Raw genomic sequence first — 19,180 nt, forward strand, 5'->3', positions numbered from 1 at the left:
ATGAAAAGAAATAGGAAAGGAAATATCATTTTTTTTTTTTTTTTTTTTTTTTACCAGTGGGGAAAGAGTATTTTCCACTATGGGAATCACAGTGATTTTTTAATATAAGTTATGACTTAATGGGCTTTTTATATATATGTCAGTATGTTTCACTTAATATCTTGATACAAACTTGATTAAAGTTTTGTTTCTTCTCTACTAAAAGAAGTGTAGAAGATGAGCAGATAGCCTACAAAACATTATCAAGAACAACAAATCCTATCTGGTTAACTTCGTCTCCTGTTATGTCCACGGTAGTACACAGAGGAGCAGCTAAGGATAGCTTCTGCTTTTAGTACACATGTGTTTCCCAAGAAGGATGTTCTAACATTCCCCAAAGGTGAACCCACAGAAACCACCATGGAAACTGTGGCTTTCCTTTTGCCTAGAGGCTTTTATAATGATAGTAAATAAAACTCAGGTATAAGATCTGCTTGCAGACTTTAGGAGATGATCTTCATAATGGGTAGATATTTGAATATGTGTTGATCTCAACTTAGTTGAAAGGCACATTGACTTCATGTTGAGATACCTATATCCAGGGCAGAGAAGCATATGTCATCAGTGGTTTTATATGTAAAACTGCTTATGACATACACTTTTCCTGCCCCAGGTTGGTGAATGTAAAATAGGTTGTCACTGCTATGCTATGGACTTCTTTGTACTTCATCAATATGGAGGCATGTTAATCTTATATAAAATGTGCAGTATGTATAAAAAAACATTTAAATGTTTTATATAGTGTCTTCAGTAAGAATAATTTTCAAATTTTTCCAGGATTCTGAGGTGAGGAAGAGGAAGAGGTCTGAGCAATTCTGCTCTCCCTGGAAACTGGACACATGTTCTAGACTCACTCTTTCAGCTTCCACTGGGATGGAATCCCTTACATGGAGACTATTATTTGTATACAAATTTCCATGTTTTTAAACATTGAGAAACTGATTTGTGCTGGTATAAAAATATGTGTTGCTCTGTGAGCGAGCTTTATTCATTCTTGTAAGCTCGGGTATCTTTCCAAGCCCCATGGCCTGAGTCCTTCACATATGTGATTCGTTAAAGCACAAATCCACATAGTCACGGGCCTACAGGGAGGGAAACTAACAATATTAAATCCTCAATGATCAGTTTCTGGGTCCCTCAGTCGCTGCAGATGGCCTGCCTCGCCATCTCCTACCGCTGTCCCACAGAAATGCTTCAACTATCCGCAGTCCTTCACCAGATGAGACCAGTGTCCTGGGAACTGGCTTCTCATCTCATTCAGGCCTATGACAAAGATGTAAAATTTGGTGCAGATGCTTGAGCCTTGATTCTTCAAGGTGTAAACCTTTTAGCCAATGCTGTAGCTTTTACAATGGGGCCAAGGGAAGAACAGTGATTGTTGAACAGAGCTGGAGAAGTCCCGAAGTAACAAAAGATGGGGTCGCTGTTGAAAAGTCAATTGATTTAAAGGATAAGAGAGACACAGGCCTGGTGAGAATGGGTTCCGACTAGACAGGGGCAGAGAGATCTCTGTGGAGCGCGAGCGCGCGGAAAGTGTGCCCCTGCCCGACTTGATCCAGGGACCCAGGAACCCGGCATTGGGCCCTCTGTTCCCAGCCAGCGGCTTTTGGGTGCACAACAGGCGCTCTGATCATCCATCACCAGGAGCAGCCGATATCCAGGACACAGGCCAGGTACAAGGGAAAGGCGAGAACCAATTACTGACAACAATATGGCAAGAGGAAAGCCAAAGAACTTACCCCAGGGGAACCAAAACAACCAGGCAACACTAGAACCCAGCTCTCCCATCACAACAAACAGCAGAATGCCCAACACTCCAGAAAAAGAAGACTCAGACCCGAAATCCTACCTCAAGATGATGATAGAGATCCTTAAACAAGAACAGGAAGAAAAGCATAAAGAATTAGAAGCTTTTAAAGAAGAAACAAGAAAAACACTCAAAGAACTAGAAGAAAACAGAACCAAGAGATGAAGGAATGAAAGAAGGAATTTAAAATGGAAATGGACACAATAAAGAAAACACTAAAAGAGACAACCCTAGTGGTAGAAATCCTAAAAAAGAAATCAGGAGTCACAGATGATTTAAAGGATAAATACAAAATATCAGAGCTAAACTTGTTCCAATAACACAAAGAGTCTGGGATGTCACCACCACTGCCACTGTTCTGGCATAATCTATTGCCAAAGAGGACTTTGAAAAGATCAGCAAAGGAGCTAATCTAGTAGAAATTCAGAGGAATGTAATGTTGGCTTTTGTACATGTATTTAATGCTCATTGTAACTAGTAAGATCTTAATGCACACTATCAAACCTTTAAGAAAACCAAGTACTGACAAAAATGTATTCATATACCTTTATGCAAAATGCTTAAAATCTGTACATTTATCTTTGTTTTTTAAAAAAATTTGTTCAATTAAAAAAAGAAAAAGAAACAATCTAAACCTGTAATAATCCCTGAATAAATTACTCCGGTGGCTATACTTTCTGCAAATGGAGACAAAGACATTGGGAAAATAATTTCTGATGCAATGATTTTCGTTGGAAGAAAGGGTGTCGTCACAGTGAAAGATGAAAAATCTCTGGATGATGAGCTTGAAATTATTGAAGGCATGAAGTCTGATAGAGGATATATTTCCCCGTATTTTTTCAAACATCAAAAGGTCAAAAATGTGAACTCCAAGATGCCTATGTTTTATTGAGTGAAAAGAAAATTACTAGCATTCAGTCCATTGTACCTGCTCTTGAAATTGCCAATGCTCATTAAAAGCCCTTCATAAGGTCTTCATTATGAAGGATTAATAATTAATAATTCCAATAAGGATTAAGCCCAGGTCATAATCCCTGAAGATGTTGATGGAGAAGCTCTGAGCCCACTGGTTTTGAACAGACTAAAAGTTGATCTTCAGGTTGTAGCAGTTGAAGCTCCAGGGTTTGGGGACAATAGAAAGAACCAGCTTAAAAATATAGCTATTGCTACTGGTGGTGCAGTGTTTGGAAAAGAGGGGTTGATTCTAAATCTGGAGATGTTCAAGCTCATGACTTAGGAATAGTTGTAGAGGTCCTTGTCAGCAAAGATAATGTCATACTTTTTAAAGGAAAAGGTGACAAAGCTCTCACATTGAAAAACATTCAAGAAATGACTGAGCAGCTAGACATCACAACTAGTGAATATGAGAAGGAAAAGCTGGACAAGCAACTTGCTAAATTTTCAGATGGAGTAGCTGTGTTGAAAGTTGGAGGGACAAGTGATGGTGAAGTGAATGAGAAGAAAGATAGAGTTACAAATGCTCTCAGTGCTTCAAAAGCAGCTGTTGAAGAAGGCATTGTTCTAGGAGAGGGCTGCGCTCTGCTTCAGTGCATCCCAGCCTTGGATTCATTAAAGCCTGCTAATAAAGACCAGAAAATAGGTACAATTATTTTCAATTATTAAAAGAGCACTTAAAATCCCTGCAATGATGATTGCTAAGAATGATAGTTGAGACAATTCTGCAGAGTTCCTCAGAAGTTGGTTATGACATCATGCTTAAAGATTTTGTGAACATGGTGGAAAAGGGAATCATTGATCCAACCAAGGTTGTAAGAACTGCTTTACTGGATGCTGCTGGGGTGGCCTCCTTGCTAACTACAACTGAAGCTGTCGTGACATAAATTCATAAGTAAGAGAAGGACCCTGGAATGGGTGCAATGGAGGGAACGGGAGGGGGTATGGGAGGTAACATGTTCTAAGTCCCAGAATAGTGCTTTGCCCTGATAATGAACTGTGACAAGAAGCTCAAGGCAGGTTCATCACTGATAACTTCAGAGAAGTCACCTGAAGAAAATGACTGAAGAGAAGGCTGGCTGATCACTGTAACCATCAGTTACTGGTGTCTTTTGACAATATATAATGGTTTACTTTTGCTATTGTCCATGCCTACAGATAATTTATCTTGTATTTTTGAATAAAAACATTTGTACAGCCCTGAAAAAATCCTCAATAATCAAAGTATGTCATACTGTATTTTTAACAGCATAACCAGACTTGAAGAGTTACCTTTTAAAGCAGCCAGTGATTTGAAATTTCTTTTGCATACACTGTGCTATACTATACTATACTATACTGTAATGTACTATACTATACTGAATGACTGAGAAATGTACATTTTAATAGCCTTAATATAGGAGGTGATGGTTGTTCCATAGTATCTGATATGTCAAGATCCAGCTGTTGCAAAGTTTGTGAACACATTTAACAATCATCTCAAGTGTTTAAAAATCTCTATATGCCAGAAGCAATTTTTTTTTATTAATAATTTCTTGTGTTGTATAACAAAAGATCCCATGTATGATCATTTTATCCCGGAAGCATTTGTCTATTCATAGGTGAAGCTAATAGTTCCCAGTGAATTGTTTAGATAGCATCTGAAGTACTTTAACTTCTGGCTAGATCATACCAAAATGAAGAAACTAGTAATTTTTAGCTACCAGGTGAAACCAATACTCTACCATGTTCAGGACCCCATGCATTATGGGAATATTTTTCAGCTATCTGGAAAAATGCTAACAGATACCACATACACAATGACGCTGTGGTAGGTAAAATATAGCATACAATTTATTTCAAACATTTTTTTAATGAACACATGCATGGAATCACTAGGTATCAAGAAGCATATTTAATAGTTGGCTCAACTATAGCTCACTGGTATGTTCAGACCAGAAGACTTGGAAATGCAAATCCTCAGACCCTACCATAAATTTCTGAAGCGCTAGGAGTCCGTGGGTCTAAAATCCTGTATTTCCACATGAGAACCTTCCATTAGAAGTGGAAGGTCATTACTGAACTTACAGGAAAATCACTCTCTTGAGCATTCCCTTTTAGATGAACTGCAAGAAAATGTTAAGAAGCTGCTAGGTGTACTGTGGGCTTCTGGGATATTCCAACACATCTCTGTATCAGGAAGTAGATATAGCCAATTCAAGGACCACATCTGGGGACTCAATGGCTTGGCAGAGATTCTGAGGCTCAGCTCTGCTGGAGGAAAGTGGCTCAAATTTCTGTAAGTGAGGATGCACTATTGCAAACTTCATGAAACTGCTACTACAGGAGTTGAGATGATGATTTAACACAACTGTTCCTGTGTAAACTGAACCAGTTGCTGTTGTGTTCTTGAGGGGAATTGAAGAACATGGGTGTAAAGACCTGTAAGAAGAAAAATGAAAGAATGAGATCTCAAAGATAGCACAATCACTTTTTCAAATAAAACCCCAATAGAAATTCCCTTTTCCCCTTTGTTAATTTATCCTCATTCTCTTTTCCTTTGGGTAAATCACACAGTAGTTACCAATATAATGCAGATAATTACTATCATGGAACCATTTGTAGCTAATACATAGAGGTAATTATAAGTAGTATTTTAAGCTAGTAGTATTAGTCCTTCTGCAGCTGTATTGGGATAAGAGGTATATTTAAAATTCTGAAATCATGAATCATGCTATTAAAAACCTCACATCATTTTAAACTGGAGAATTTTGTATAAAAACATGGTGTATAATATCAGATGGTGTTCATAACAGGAGATAACTTATGATGAAATCATATATAATTCATACAGTACATCTAAAGCTGAAAAATTAGGTAAATTGAGAGACCCATGGCTCCAGTTGAATATGCAGCGAAGGATAGCAGTGTCTGGCATCAATGGAAGAAGGGGCCTTTGATCCAGTGAAGGTGTGATTTCACAGTGTAGGGGAACGCCAAGGCATTGGGGTGGAGAGGGTGATTGGGAGAGGGAGCACCTTCATGGAAGCATGGAAGGTGAAGGGGGGACAGGAGTTGGTGGGGGAGGGGATTACATTTGGAATGTAAATACAGAAAATATCCAATAAAAAATTAGTTAAATCAAACATAATGTCCTAACTTATTTTTGCCTCAAGTTCAGATTGTTCCTACATCCTGATTAAACACAAGTGCTCCAGCATCTATAGGATGTTGAATGTTAGTCTTTGTGTTTTGTGGTGTCCTTTAGAATAAATAACAATAATTATTTAAACTGAGAAGTAAAATAGATATATTGAAATAACATTTTAAATTTAGTCAACAGGATTTCTTTGTAAAGTAAATAACTTGGAATTAAATAAGACAATAATACAATGGCCTGGAACTTAAGAAGCATCTACATCTTCAATACAAACCTTGGCAGATTAGGATTCCAAAATGTGAGCAAATCATTCCTCCTGCATTACATGCCTATGTGGACTAGTCTCTAGCTGAGCCTTAAGTCCTGTACCTCCCAGGAACAGTCAGAGAGACAAAGGAGGGAGCCCAAGCAACTAGAGTGATTTTGCAGGCCAGGACTGTTACCTTGTTTTTTACAGTGGATACATATGAAGCCTCTATCATGTCAAAATCATGTCCCTGTTTGAAACTATTGCTAGAAAGCAGGAAAGAAACACAGGCCTCTCTCTCTATCCCTTGAATCAATAAAAATTGTAAGTGTAGCATTTCAGATTATACCCTCATATTACTGGTGCCACCACAAGTATTACACTATGTGTTTGGGCATGGGAAATGATCTTTCTCTGTGTGTTTTATGCTGAATCACTTTGTGAGACATGAGTTTTGTTTATATTTTTTTTTTTTTTTTTTTTTTTTTTTTTTTTTTTTGCTGCAGTAAATCATTTACATAAAAACGATTGAACAAGCACTTTTTTTTTTTTTTTTTTTTTTGGTTGTAGGATTGAAACCTCTAATGACAGCTTCTCTAAATGTAGTTATTATTGTTACATACATTATCCTAAATTAGTGAAATATATTAAAGCCCAAATAATGAGTTCTACATTTTGAATCCAATGTAATTAAAACTACACCAGAAAATTATAGAAATGTGTTTAAGGGAACAATGAAATATGAATTTAAAACTTAGGTGAGATTAATGCATTTACACTATTTTGGTCTTCCACTAGGAGACTAAAATATGGTCTTAAGACATAGTCTTGCGGGCTGGAGAAATGACTAAGTAGTTAAGAGCACTGGCTGCTCTTCCAGCGATCCTGAGTTGAAATTCCAGCAACCACATGGTGGTTCACAACCATCTGTAATGAGATCTGATGCCCTCTTCTGGTGTGTCTGAGAACATCTGTGTACTCATAATAAATACATAAATAGATAGATAGATAAATGAATACATAAATAAGACACAGTCTTGCTAAGTAGCCCAGTTGCCCCCAAATTTATAATCCTACTCCTTCAACCTCATGAGCTGAGACATTTTCAAGCTCTCATAAAGAACTCCACCTTGTTTTTACAGTATTATTACAACTATGCCTGCAAAACGTAGAAAATTATTTAAAGTAATATTAAAATGGTGGATTTTGTTTCTAATTATCAGTCTTACCCAACAAGGTGACATATTACATTAGGAGATGGCTCATTACCTGTATGTTTAGGTGCTTGCCTTTCAAACTGATGACCTGAGTACAATTACCATAACCCATGAAAGGAGAGAGCCAGTTCCACAAAAATGTCCTTTTTCTTTCTCATAGGCTTCCATGATATGAACACACATGAACACATACACACATGAAAACACACACACATACAGTAAATACATATTTTTTAAGAAAATGAAAGATTACAATAGGCGAAATTATAGATTGTTTTTGTCTAAAACCTCAAACCTATTTCTAGAACAAAATTTGAATGTTTTATTTCTGCTTTGCTTTATTTATTTCCAGAAACATGAAGCACATACTTATCTTCTGAACATAATTAAGGTTTGTTGTTCTAATTGTAATATATATTCCCGACTACAATAGTATATCAGACAAGGTTCCTAAAAGATATTGCATTTTTCCCACAATGCCAATAGTGTTTCCTGCACTTTCAACACTATGTAACATTCCTCTTAACATCTTATGTCACTAGATGACTACAGTTTGGATCTCTGGTCCATAATTTGACCACTTACCGTGCTGTTCTTTTCCTACTTGTTTGCCCAACAAGCCCAGTCACCTTCTCTATTCCTGTTACCTACTCTTGCAAGGCTCCGTTTAGACTTTACTAATTTAAAGACTGAATGTCCACCATGGGTTACTGTCCTTGTTTTCATTTCCCTTCCTGTTACCAGCCCTCCTGTGTAATTCAGGCTGCAGGAAACAAGATCAAGAACTTTAGGGCAAAATAACACTTGGTGTGTGCTTAGTGCAGGACAGCGTGACACTAGTGTCAGAACCACTCTTTCCATGATGTCATTCTTGGCTCTTCTTTGGACAGCCTAAGGAATGCTAGCATGTCCTATCCTCCCTGAAGCATCTGGCAGAGCCTTCTGTCAGCTTTTTCCTTAATAGCTCAAAGGTGATTCTTTTCCCCTCAGTGTGATCTAGAGCTTCTCATATTTGGTTGACTGGGTGCTTTCCAGTTCTATCAAGATTCCTTTCTTCTCCAGAATTTCTCTAATGATTTCCCTTATTTATCTCCTAGAATTATTTTTGGAAAGTCCTTCTCGGAAGTTTTAAGGCACTTGACCCAAGTGTAAGAACAAGTCTGACATTAAATTGGAGATTTCTACTGCCAAGCCTTTAATTGGCCATTAAATTAGAATTCACACAAATGGCACAAAGATGGAGTATGTAACATTCTCTTTCTGACTTGATGAGGCTACAAACACCATATTCAAAATTAGAATACACTCTCCACACTCTAAAGCATGTTATCTGATATTATTTTATATCTATATGTATTCAAATGCATCAAACAGTGGGAAGATGTATGTGCAGTATTCGTTCTATAACTTCAGCGGTATGAACAAGAAGCTTAATAGCTCTGTGCTTTTCTTGTTTATGCAATAGTCGATATACTGGCTGTGAAGAATCATTCTATCTCAGTGGGCAATTGATTGATGCAAACAAGACTGATTCTTTTTGATTTCTTTAGTTGATCACCTCTTGAAATGGACAGCTGGCTACTTCATAGATTTCCTGTGGTGGCCCAAGCCAGCACAAGAAGTGAAGGCTAGAAGACATGACAGGCCTCTCTAAGGCAAAATGAGCTAGACTTTGAAAGCCTCAGTCAGCAGAATTCTAAGCAACTTAGCTTTCTTGCCTGATGGGAAAAAAATCACCTCTCTAATTTAGAATAAATTATCTGAGATTTAATGTGTTATTGTGCTAAAATAAATGGACGTGTTGACTATGTATTGCTACCTGTATGGAAGCCTGGCATCATTTCAGGATGAAAGGCCTAGGCAGTGTTTAAGGGATAGATAAGAAAAGAAAAACCATCATAATTATTGTAAACTGTCTTAGTTTTTATCAGCCTTTGTGACTCATGTGAAGCTGGATGAACATGTATTGAAGAAAATTTAGAAATTTACCACAGTGGTGTGAGGAAGCACCAAGAAACATGTATCTTAGCCAGATGTGTGTGGAAACTGAGGCTGAGGGTGAGACACAAGGTACTGTTAACAGTGGGAAAGTGATTACAAGTGTGTGTGCAAGGATGCAGAGGAGGAGCACAGGCCGGCAGTCTCTAAGGGACCATGAGATGGTTAGATGGTGGTGACAGAGGAACATTGAGAAGGAAGGCTTGCAACTCAAGAGGTCCTTTTAAGATCTCATTGCCTGCTAGGAATCCAAGCCTGTGTTTCTAATTCCCAATGGAGAACCTTTCCCCTGTCTGCTTTTACTGAAAACACTGATGTCCCAAATCTCCTTTCCAGCAGCAATTTTAGCTGGTTGTTTCTTTTATAGACAGCCTATCTTGGCATGTAATAAGCAAAGTCTTGACTCTTCCATCCATATTTTTTTGTGATTGCAAAATCTTATAAGAATGTATTCCTAACTCTATTACCAAAAATTCTAACAAAGTAGCTTGATCTCTAACAAGCTACTCAGTATGAAGTGGAATAGACATCTGCCTAATATTGATGCTTCCAGATCATTTTTCTTGGCAGTCTGAGAGCCACTGCTGTAATTCTACAAACTTCTGATCATTAGAAATGAAACTGTAGCTTTGATTTCAAGCCATGTAGGTCAAAGCATTTTCAGTGTCTTCAGTTAAGGTTAGAATTATCTAGACAATTTGCCAAGATTTTTTTTTGTTTTTTATTTTTTGTTTTCAGTGACCATGATTACTCTGAATACAATCAGCTTGGCCATTGGGATCAATCACAACATATGCTAATAACAACATCAACACTGACCTGAGGCTACTAGACTATCTGCAGTGAATGAATGGAACATGAGATAGATAAAGGGTATATTATTGTTCAGTAGTCATTTTTCACTTTAGCATAACTTCCCTTTGCTTCCATGTAAGTTTAAAATGAAGAAGCATTACTTTTCTTTGAAAGGAGGCAATGGTTTCTGTCCTAAGTCACACTGAAAAGGGTTTTGCTAAAGTAATTCTACATGATTTCTCAAAATAAGAATTGTGTTGTGCATTGGTTTTAAGCTATGTTGGTAGTCAAGTCTACAGTAGCAACCCATCTTTCAGGTCCCTTTTTATACTTCATGTGAACATAAGGAAAGGGAAACCACATGACAAGTGCAGTGGCGACCTAAACATGTCATTAAATGTCCCTAGGACAGGATAAAGACTATTTTCCACCTTAAAACTGTCTTAGGATGAAAGAGAACACACTAAAAAAATAAGTACTTGTTAAGAACAAAGGCAGTCCTGAATCCACCAAGGAAACTGATATATCAACTGGGAACCTCCCGAAAAAGGGCTTCTCATTGTTCAGATAGCAAAGCTGAGTTTTCAATGTGTGTTTTTAAAACGTGTTCCTCTTCTAGAACCCAGGATGTGCCAGGTCAAGGTAGACTACTGCAGCCTCTGGTGCTATATTTATTCAGTTTAGAAGTTTCTAAACCACTGATCCAAACCGTCTTTGCTTGTAAGCAGACCTAAATCTTAAAATTGGACCTCACCGAACATCTAATCCAGATGTCCTCAACCTGTGGGTCATGACCCCATTTGGAGTTTACTGACCCTTTCACAGGGTTTGCATAAAACCCTAGGAAAGCACAGAGATCTACTTTATGATTCCTAACAGTAGTATAGTTACAGTTATGAAGTAACAATGACACAATTTTATGGTTGGGGGTCACGAGAACATGCGGAACTGTATTATAAGGTCCCGGCATTAGGAGGCTTGGCAACCAATGATCTAAATGCTTCCTTTGTATGAATAATTACTAAATAGCCATTCCTACATGAAATGCCTTTGTGGAACTTCTGGCCTCAGGAAGAAACCTCCATGCCACCTCCATATCATCCCTGCGTCACTGTCCCTGAGACCTCATATCTATCACTGGCTGTGTTTCATAGCAGTCTGCTTTCAACCCTCACCTTTGAATTTAAACAGATTCTCTCAGGCTTGCGTCTTGGGATCCTTGATCCTATCAGTACCCCAGAGTCCTAATTTTTTTCTTTTAAATATGAAGCACTCTTATTTGTATGTGCTTGTGTGTATGTATGTGTGTGTGTGTGTGTGTGTGTGTGTGTGTGTGTGTGTGTGTGCATGCTCATGTGTGCATGTGCTTCCAGAGTGCCACAGGACACCTTGAAAGAGTTGCTTCTCTTATTTCATCATGTGGGTCGGAAAGGTTGAACTGAAGTCATCAGACACAGTGGTACGTGCCTTTACCCCACTCTAAACCATATATTGTTTCTTAATAATTGTTATCACAGTCACATTTCAGGAAAAAAATGGATATTTGCCCACACACATACACATACACACACACACACACACACACACACACACACACACACACACACACACAGGTAATAAGATTCTACTTAGGTTTCCAGGGGTGGGGAATGAAAAATTAGAGAGTTGAAAAAGAGGTGAACGAAGGAGTAGGGGGAAGGACTATTTCTTTGACACCGTGTACCAATATTTGCAAAATTGTCCTGATGTTGTTTCCTGTATTCTTTAATCCAGGCATTCAGATATAACTGCTTACAAGGGAGAGTCCCTTTTTCTACTTTGCACAAAATCTCCACTTGTCCAGTCATCTTGGAAAAAATATGTCCATCTGTTCTATTTGGGAGCAGCCGTGGTTATTAGTTATTCTGTTAATGGCCTTTGTAGATCTTGGGGGTGGGACTATGTCTTTTTCCCAGCCTCAGTGCATATGAGTCAGCCTTTGGAGACATGTTGAAATATTAATTCTTAGTCAATGCTTCCAGTTTGCAATGCTGTTGAGCTACCTTTAACAGCCAGGACCTAAAACTAAGTGGTACTCTCAACATGCAATACAGGCTGCATAAATAAATAGTGTCTAGATAAATAAGTAGACATAGGAAAGGTAGGATAAAGCCATTTCATATGTGGTAAGGAACTGGAGATGATTTATCTAGCTTATTTAGAGAAAAGATGCCAAATGAAGACAAAAGTGACAGAAGAGAATTCTGAACAACTTTACATAGGCAAACAATTTTGACAGTTTAGAGGCAGACAGTAAGTCCATTAGAGGAGTTCTCTTTGCTTTCTCCCAGAGCTTCCTGTAGCTTGAATTAAAAATAAGATAAAATGAATTATAAAAATCACAGCCTTCACTGAATACAGATACCAGGAGGACATCACTACTTAAATAACCATCACTTGAAGTTTGTGTACCCTAAAGGTTGTGCTAACTTTGAAGAATTTCAGGCAGTTTTTTTTTTTTTTTGGGGGGGGGATAGATCTAAAATCATTTTAACACATTGCTCTCCTCAAAGAAATGACAGAAAGTACGCACTCTGTCTGTGGTGACGGACAAGGGATGAGGTAAACAGTGTTATTGATTGAGCCACGGATGTCTCCAGACTCCTTATCTCGTGTTAGAATTGGAGAAAGTGATGGAGCTGAGATGGATGAGTCTGGGAACAAAGGATCCTGCTGTGAGAAATTCATCATTAAGTAAAGAGCAGTACATTCACTCCTGTGGTTTCCTGTCTGGCAGATCACTGGCAGGTCTCCTAGGGCCTGGGGGCAGACCTGTTCAACCAGAAAGCCAGCCTTTATCTTTCCTGAAGGCTGTTTGGGGAAAGACTCTTTATCTGAGGGGATGTAACTGAATGAGCTAACTTCCCCCCAACATGCACACATACTCATACACTTACTCCTGTGCTCTGAAATTTTTGAGATGTGCCAATATATCTATGAAAACGCAAATGAATAAATATAAAAAGTAATTAATAGAGTAGATACCTCCATACACACATGCAGTAAGTGAACAAGCAAATTAGTGCTCAAATGAACCTCTACACACACACACACACACACACCCACACACACACACACACACACACATACACGCACATGCACAGGTACACAGACAGGCTGTTTGCAACAGACGTGCATAGTCTCCAATTTGCTATTCTTCGGGTTGTTTCCTCTTCTCTCCATGATTGTTACACTATTTTAAGACACCAATATGACAGGACAAAGGTGATATAACCTGTCAAATCTGTGAATATGTCTGATTCTTTTTTTGCTTCTTAATGACCAAGATGCTTAAGTTTTCTCATGAAGCCTTTCTAGGAAAAAGACAGGGGCGACTTTTTACCCCACAACAGCCTGAGGCAATTAGCACAGAGAAAGCACTAAGCTTTCTAATAAGACCTTCTTGAAGCAAGTATTTGTGTCTGATTTCAAAGACAGGCATTGAGACAGCCCTCCAGTAGCAGGCAGACAACACCCACTGTTGGCTTCAGACTGAGAGGGTGGTTGTGTGTAAGTTACTCCCAGAACCAAAGAGCCTTTTTTCCTCTGGACAACCTGATGTACATTTTGGACTATTTATAATGTTCAAAAATTAAAGAAAAAATTATCTCCAGTGAGGAAAGCTTCATTAAAGTTGTTCTCTTTTAGGTCATTTATAAATAATGGCTGCGTGGTAGAAAGAGGAAAAAATTAATTTGGAATCCTTCCAACTGGCTGGGGCTTTTCTTTCATTTTTCTTTTTTTAATTGCTAGGTGTGACCTCTACCCTTTAAAGTGCAAGAAAAAATGTGTCATTAGACAGCTAATGGAACAGGAGAGACAGCTCAGCAGTTAAGAGCACTGACTGCCCTTTCCCAGGATCTGCATTTGGTTCCACACCCACATGGCAGCTCACAACTGCTTATAACTCCTGCTCCAGGGGAATCTAAAGCCCTCTTTTGTCTTTCTTAGGTAGCAACCATGCATGTGTTACAAAGGTATATGTGCAGAGAAAATACCCATACTCAATAATAGTAATAATTTATTTGAAGAAAAACCTTCAAAGCAGAATCATCACATAGTTTTAAAATAACAATAATTATATATGGCTGCTGCTATGTTAACAAAACTATTGCCACATTTTGAAAGCATTCCTTTAGAATCCCAACAAAGGAAACAGTTTAGGATGCTAAATTCATTGTTTTCAATTTTATCTGAAAAACGCTCAGTGATTCAAATAAAGCTGTTAGGATATATGAGCTTCTGATTGTATTTTTTTCCAAGTACACACTTGCACGTGTGTGAGGCACTTGACTGTATTTTTCCATGTACACACTTGCATGTGTGTGAGGCAAGGGTGCATATGATCATTAGTAACCTGGATCGTTTCTGTAATGGAAATTGACTGCCGGCATAAGGAAGAGGCAGCTAAGAGCAGTGGCATAGAATGGCATTTCTAAGATATGCAAAAGTCATGTGACAAAGCTGAAGGAGGTATTTTCTGGATGGTTCTTAAGTGATGTTTTTAGTCAAGTCCTGGTGGTAAGGCAGTCTTTGGACTGAAATAGCTTTGCATTCTCTACGGCAGCCTTTCAAAAGAGGTGTTCTCTCTCTCAGTCTTGCCCTTTGTTTACTGCTAAGTCCTCATGACAATGTTCCCATTGAGGATAAAAGATACTGGATGTCTTCATAACCAGTGTGAGAAATCTAGTCTGTGCTTTCAGCACCTTGAAACTGTGTCCATGTTTCACCATTTCCTTCTTCAATCATGATCATCTTTAAGCCTGGCTCTATGTCACTCTCCTTATTTTAAGGTCCCTTTGGCATTTTGTTATCAATACCAGTAAAAGTTCAACACAGCAAACACTTTTGTGAAAGATAAATGTGCTGGATATCAGTCCATTCTCCCTTTACCTCTGTTCCCAAAGAACAAAAGATAGTTAAGGTTTTGGAAAGTAAATGCTCAGCTAAAAATGAAACTTTTACTCCTGAAACTATAATGGACCTAAATTGACATTGAATTAGTGTAAAAATACTGAGGTCAAAAGTGAGTACCCATTGAGAGCCCAAATCTTCTCACTGCTGTAAAAGTGTCTTTGAAACTGGCTTGTTGGAGTTCAATCTGTTGAATCACTGGTGGGAAACCCCACACCAAAGGATGCAAACACTCTTCTGCTCCTGGAAAGAGCCTCTTGCAGGGAGGTGAGACTTGTGACCTTGGATAGACAGAAAGCTTCATTTCTATGTTTTAGAAATTTATTTTTTATAATTGTCTAAAGTAATGCCAAGACTGCTACCTCTTCTACTCCATAGCCAATAAAATAGGTACAGGTATTAAGTGATTTTTTTCACTTGGATATAACGTTCCATCTCCATGTTGCTTCCTTCACAAATCTTATTTGGGGACAAATCTGATACCATTATAATACCTTGAATTTAGATTTTGTGAAGCCTTTTATATACTTGCTTTTTTTTTTTTTTCTTTTGGCAAATTCTAGTCTAATTAATAATGACATTTTGAGGTTGCTGAGAACAGATTTCATATCACGAGTCTAGTATGGCTGTCTCATCAATGCTGAGTTCTTAACACTCTGTGGATATTTGATGAATATGTGTGCACTGATTTCCTGTTGAGTAGCCCCTGCTGGGCTCATTAACCTTACCTGAGGAAGAAAGGTCAGCTTTTCTTGGTTTCCCAGACTGAGAAAAGCATGGTGGCTATTAAGCAGTGGCAAACCATTTTGCTACCCCACTTCTGGTCCTTCTGCATCATGTTGGACTTGTGTTTATATCATTAGGACACTGACACAGAATCAAGAAAATCATAATTATACAGATAGGATTATTCAGTACTTTCTGAGTAAATCCTTTCTGTATGTTTTTCCATAATGATAAGATCAGCTTCTCATTTTGTTGTGCAAGAGAAAGCAAAGCCAGGAATTGGAAGTTAAAAGCTGTGTACAAAGTAAGAATTTCACATTCATCCCATAAATGTAGGATTTCATGGTTTTATGCCCTGGTAGGAAACAACTTGGGTGGCCAAAAAGTGTTCTGCTTTATTTTTGGCTTTTTGATCCTGTAATTTGATAATAGCAGTACTATATAGTTATGCAAAGCAGAACACATAGAAAATAAAAAGTGTAACTTTATCATTCAAGAAGAGAAGTATAAACTCAGATTGTAGGACCATGTTGGATTATATTCACTTTAAGAGTTTAAGCTACTGGGAGCTGGCCCTGATGGCTTTCAGGAAGGACCTTGCTCTGGTACTGCAGAGAATATGGCTATGCAGCCAAGGGAACATCTTTCAAGAAGTCATGAAAGATGGTGGAATTCCATGAAAGGCAGTGACTTCTTTTTTCTTGATGTATGAATGTTATACGAGAGTGTAATGTGAACCAAGCAGTAATTTTGCATTCTGAATCTATATTTTCAACTTTTGTATTTGACAAAGTGCTACAGGAGCTCAAGATAACACAGTGCTTAAGAGAATCATCTACAGTACTTCTAGAGGAATTCAGTTCGGTTCCCAGAACTCTCAGGCAGCTTGCAATTGCTAACTCTAACTCCATGGTAATGGATAACCTTCTTATGGATTCTCAGCTTACCTGCACTCAGACATGTAACATCCCCCTACCTACACATAGTTAAAAAGAAAAGAAACTCCAAACTTGATTCAATGTGGTCCATGCAGAGATTTGCTTTCTTCCTTTTTCAGTTTTAACTTTTAGGTAACCACTTTAATATTACTATTGCAATTTCGGCCTCTATTTTATGTGCTATTCCGTGTCAAATATTTCGCAACATTATTTCCCATTATTAAGCAGTCCTGAAGATTGGTGTTATGTGGCCATATAAAATATAAAGAAAAAGCAAAGCTGAGAGATTCATCTTCTGCCCTGTCCCTAAAGGTAAATTCTGGATCACATCCTGAGTCTGGGTGGCTTTAGCACATGGACCTTCTGCTGCTAAATCTCTACAAGTCCTTAATCAGCAGTCTGTGAACATATAAATGTCTTTACTCCGTCACCACCAGACTGCAGACATCTGTTAAAATAGAAGAATAAAAGCATTTTGCTTTGGCTCCCATCTTATTATACTATCATTTAGTCCAGAAAGACTGGACAGTGATGAATTTTTATGTACTCATGACATAAATTTTACCTACATGAAACAGCAACATGCTGTTTATTGACAACTTGAGAGTTAACTGTTTCAAGTAACACGTGTTCCTGTGATGATGGGCAAACAATGTTTTGTTCTGTTCTAAAGATTATCTCTGCGTGTGGGATGCTTTATTGTGATTATGCAGTATTGGAGTTCTTGATTCTATAAATATATAGGCTTTAAATTACCCCAGTGGAACACAGTTTCAGCACTTCTCCAACAAGGAAGTAGGTCTGTACTGAAATCATTACCTCCTCACTGACAATATGTAACTTTAGCACAAAACAATGTTTTTAGTTAGAACCAAGAATTCTTTTCTTTTCCTAAAAGTGAATAAAGGAGGTGGGTGACAGCAGCATAAATCACATAGAGAAAAACTTCACCTCATAGATTCCATTTTCAAAAGGTGAACAGGCGTGTGTGCATACACACACACACATACATATTAATATATATGAATTAATATGTATGTAATATATATATATATTAATTACTAACTCTCTTTAGTTCACATGTCCAGAGATAACATTCCTTGAAACACACATAATAGCTATATAGTGAATTCATTTCTATTTAAAAATGAGTAATTCAAAATAGATGAGTATATTTTTCATTGTTTTATATGATGATCTAAAAGGAATTAGAAGACACAGTTGCTTGGGAAGAATCTTCTCTGAAAACAAATTGTATGAATTTTAGTATAGAAACATATTACAAAGTTGATTCATTTAAGATAATGGGAGTTATGCTATTACAAGTATAAATTTCCTCTTAAAACCCCAAATATTTAATTAATATATTCTAATTATAATTTAAAAATCATCAATTTATCATTTTCATGATTATTATATATTTCATTTTATACTCTCAAATCCTACTTAATGAGGAAGGCATTTTGTTGTACCACTTACAAATTTTAAAGTTAGATATCTACACAGTTGCTTAGCATTAAATTATGCTCACATTTTAAATATAATTGGGTAAATATTGAACTTCTTTAAATAATGGCCAATGAAACTACAATGTTAATTCTTATATCAATAACTGAATAGAAACAAAAAATGTGAGCAGATTAAATTAATAGTTTTAATAGTCATGATATGGGACTAATGTGTATGTCCATAAATAGGTGTAATCAATATTATATGTATATACAATATTATCTTCACTAAGAAAAGAACTTTCTGTCATTGATGACCTGACAGGATTTTAAAAAATTTTATTGGATATTCTCTGTATTTACATTTCAAATGTTATTCCCTCCCTCCTCCACTCCCCTCCCTCTTCCCCCTCAACTTGTTTCCATGAAGGTGCTCCCTCTCCCAATCACCCTCTCCACCTCAGTGCCTTGGCAGATGATGCTGTTGTTCTTCCTATGAGGGTGCAAATCTTTCAGCTATTTCAATCCTTTCTCTAGCATTTTCATTGGTGTGCCTATGTTCAGTCTGATGTTTACATGCAAGCATCCTCATCTGTATCTGTTTGACTCTGGGAGAGCCTTTGAGGAGACATCCATGTCTGGTTCCTGCCAGTAAACACTTCTTGGCATCAGCAATAGTGTTTGGGTTTGGTGGCTGCACATGGGGTAGTTCTCGAGGTGAATCAGTCTCTGTAGATCTTTTCTTGAATCCCTGCTCCTCTATTTGGCCTTGTATTTCGTCCCCTGTTTTGTTCTCCCTTCTAAGAAGGACTGAAACATCCACATTCTGGTCTTCCTTCTTTTTGAGCTTCATAAGTTCTGTGGATGGTTTCTTGTGTATTCTAAGCTCTATTTTTGTTTTTTTGGAGGGGGTCTAGTA

At 37.6% G+C, this 19,180-nt stretch overlaps 1 protein-coding gene and 1 pseudogene across 2 annotated transcripts in view; both read left to right on the forward strand.

Annotated features, from left to right (window-relative positions):
- The window catches only part of CHSY3 (chondroitin sulfate synthase 3), a gene marked incomplete at both ends in the record, with an annotated part of 246,891 nt that overhangs the window by 169,918 nt on the left and 57,793 nt on the right, over positions 1 to 19,180 (forward strand). The gene's annotated exons all lie outside the window — the stretch shown is intronic.
- LOC308423615 (60 kDa heat shock protein, mitochondrial-like) lies at positions 1,229 to 3,765 on the forward strand (annotated as a pseudogene). The gene is made up of 4 exons: positions 1,229 to 1,519; positions 2,149 to 2,300; positions 2,463 to 2,812; positions 2,871 to 3,765. The product of its transcript is annotated as a 60 kDa heat shock protein, mitochondrial-like (transcript).

Source organism: Micromys minutus (genome assembly GCF_963924665.1).
Source record: "Micromys minutus genome assembly, chromosome: 8".
In the NCBI taxonomy this organism is placed as follows: Eukaryota; Metazoa; Chordata; class Mammalia; order Rodentia; family Muridae; genus Micromys; species Micromys minutus.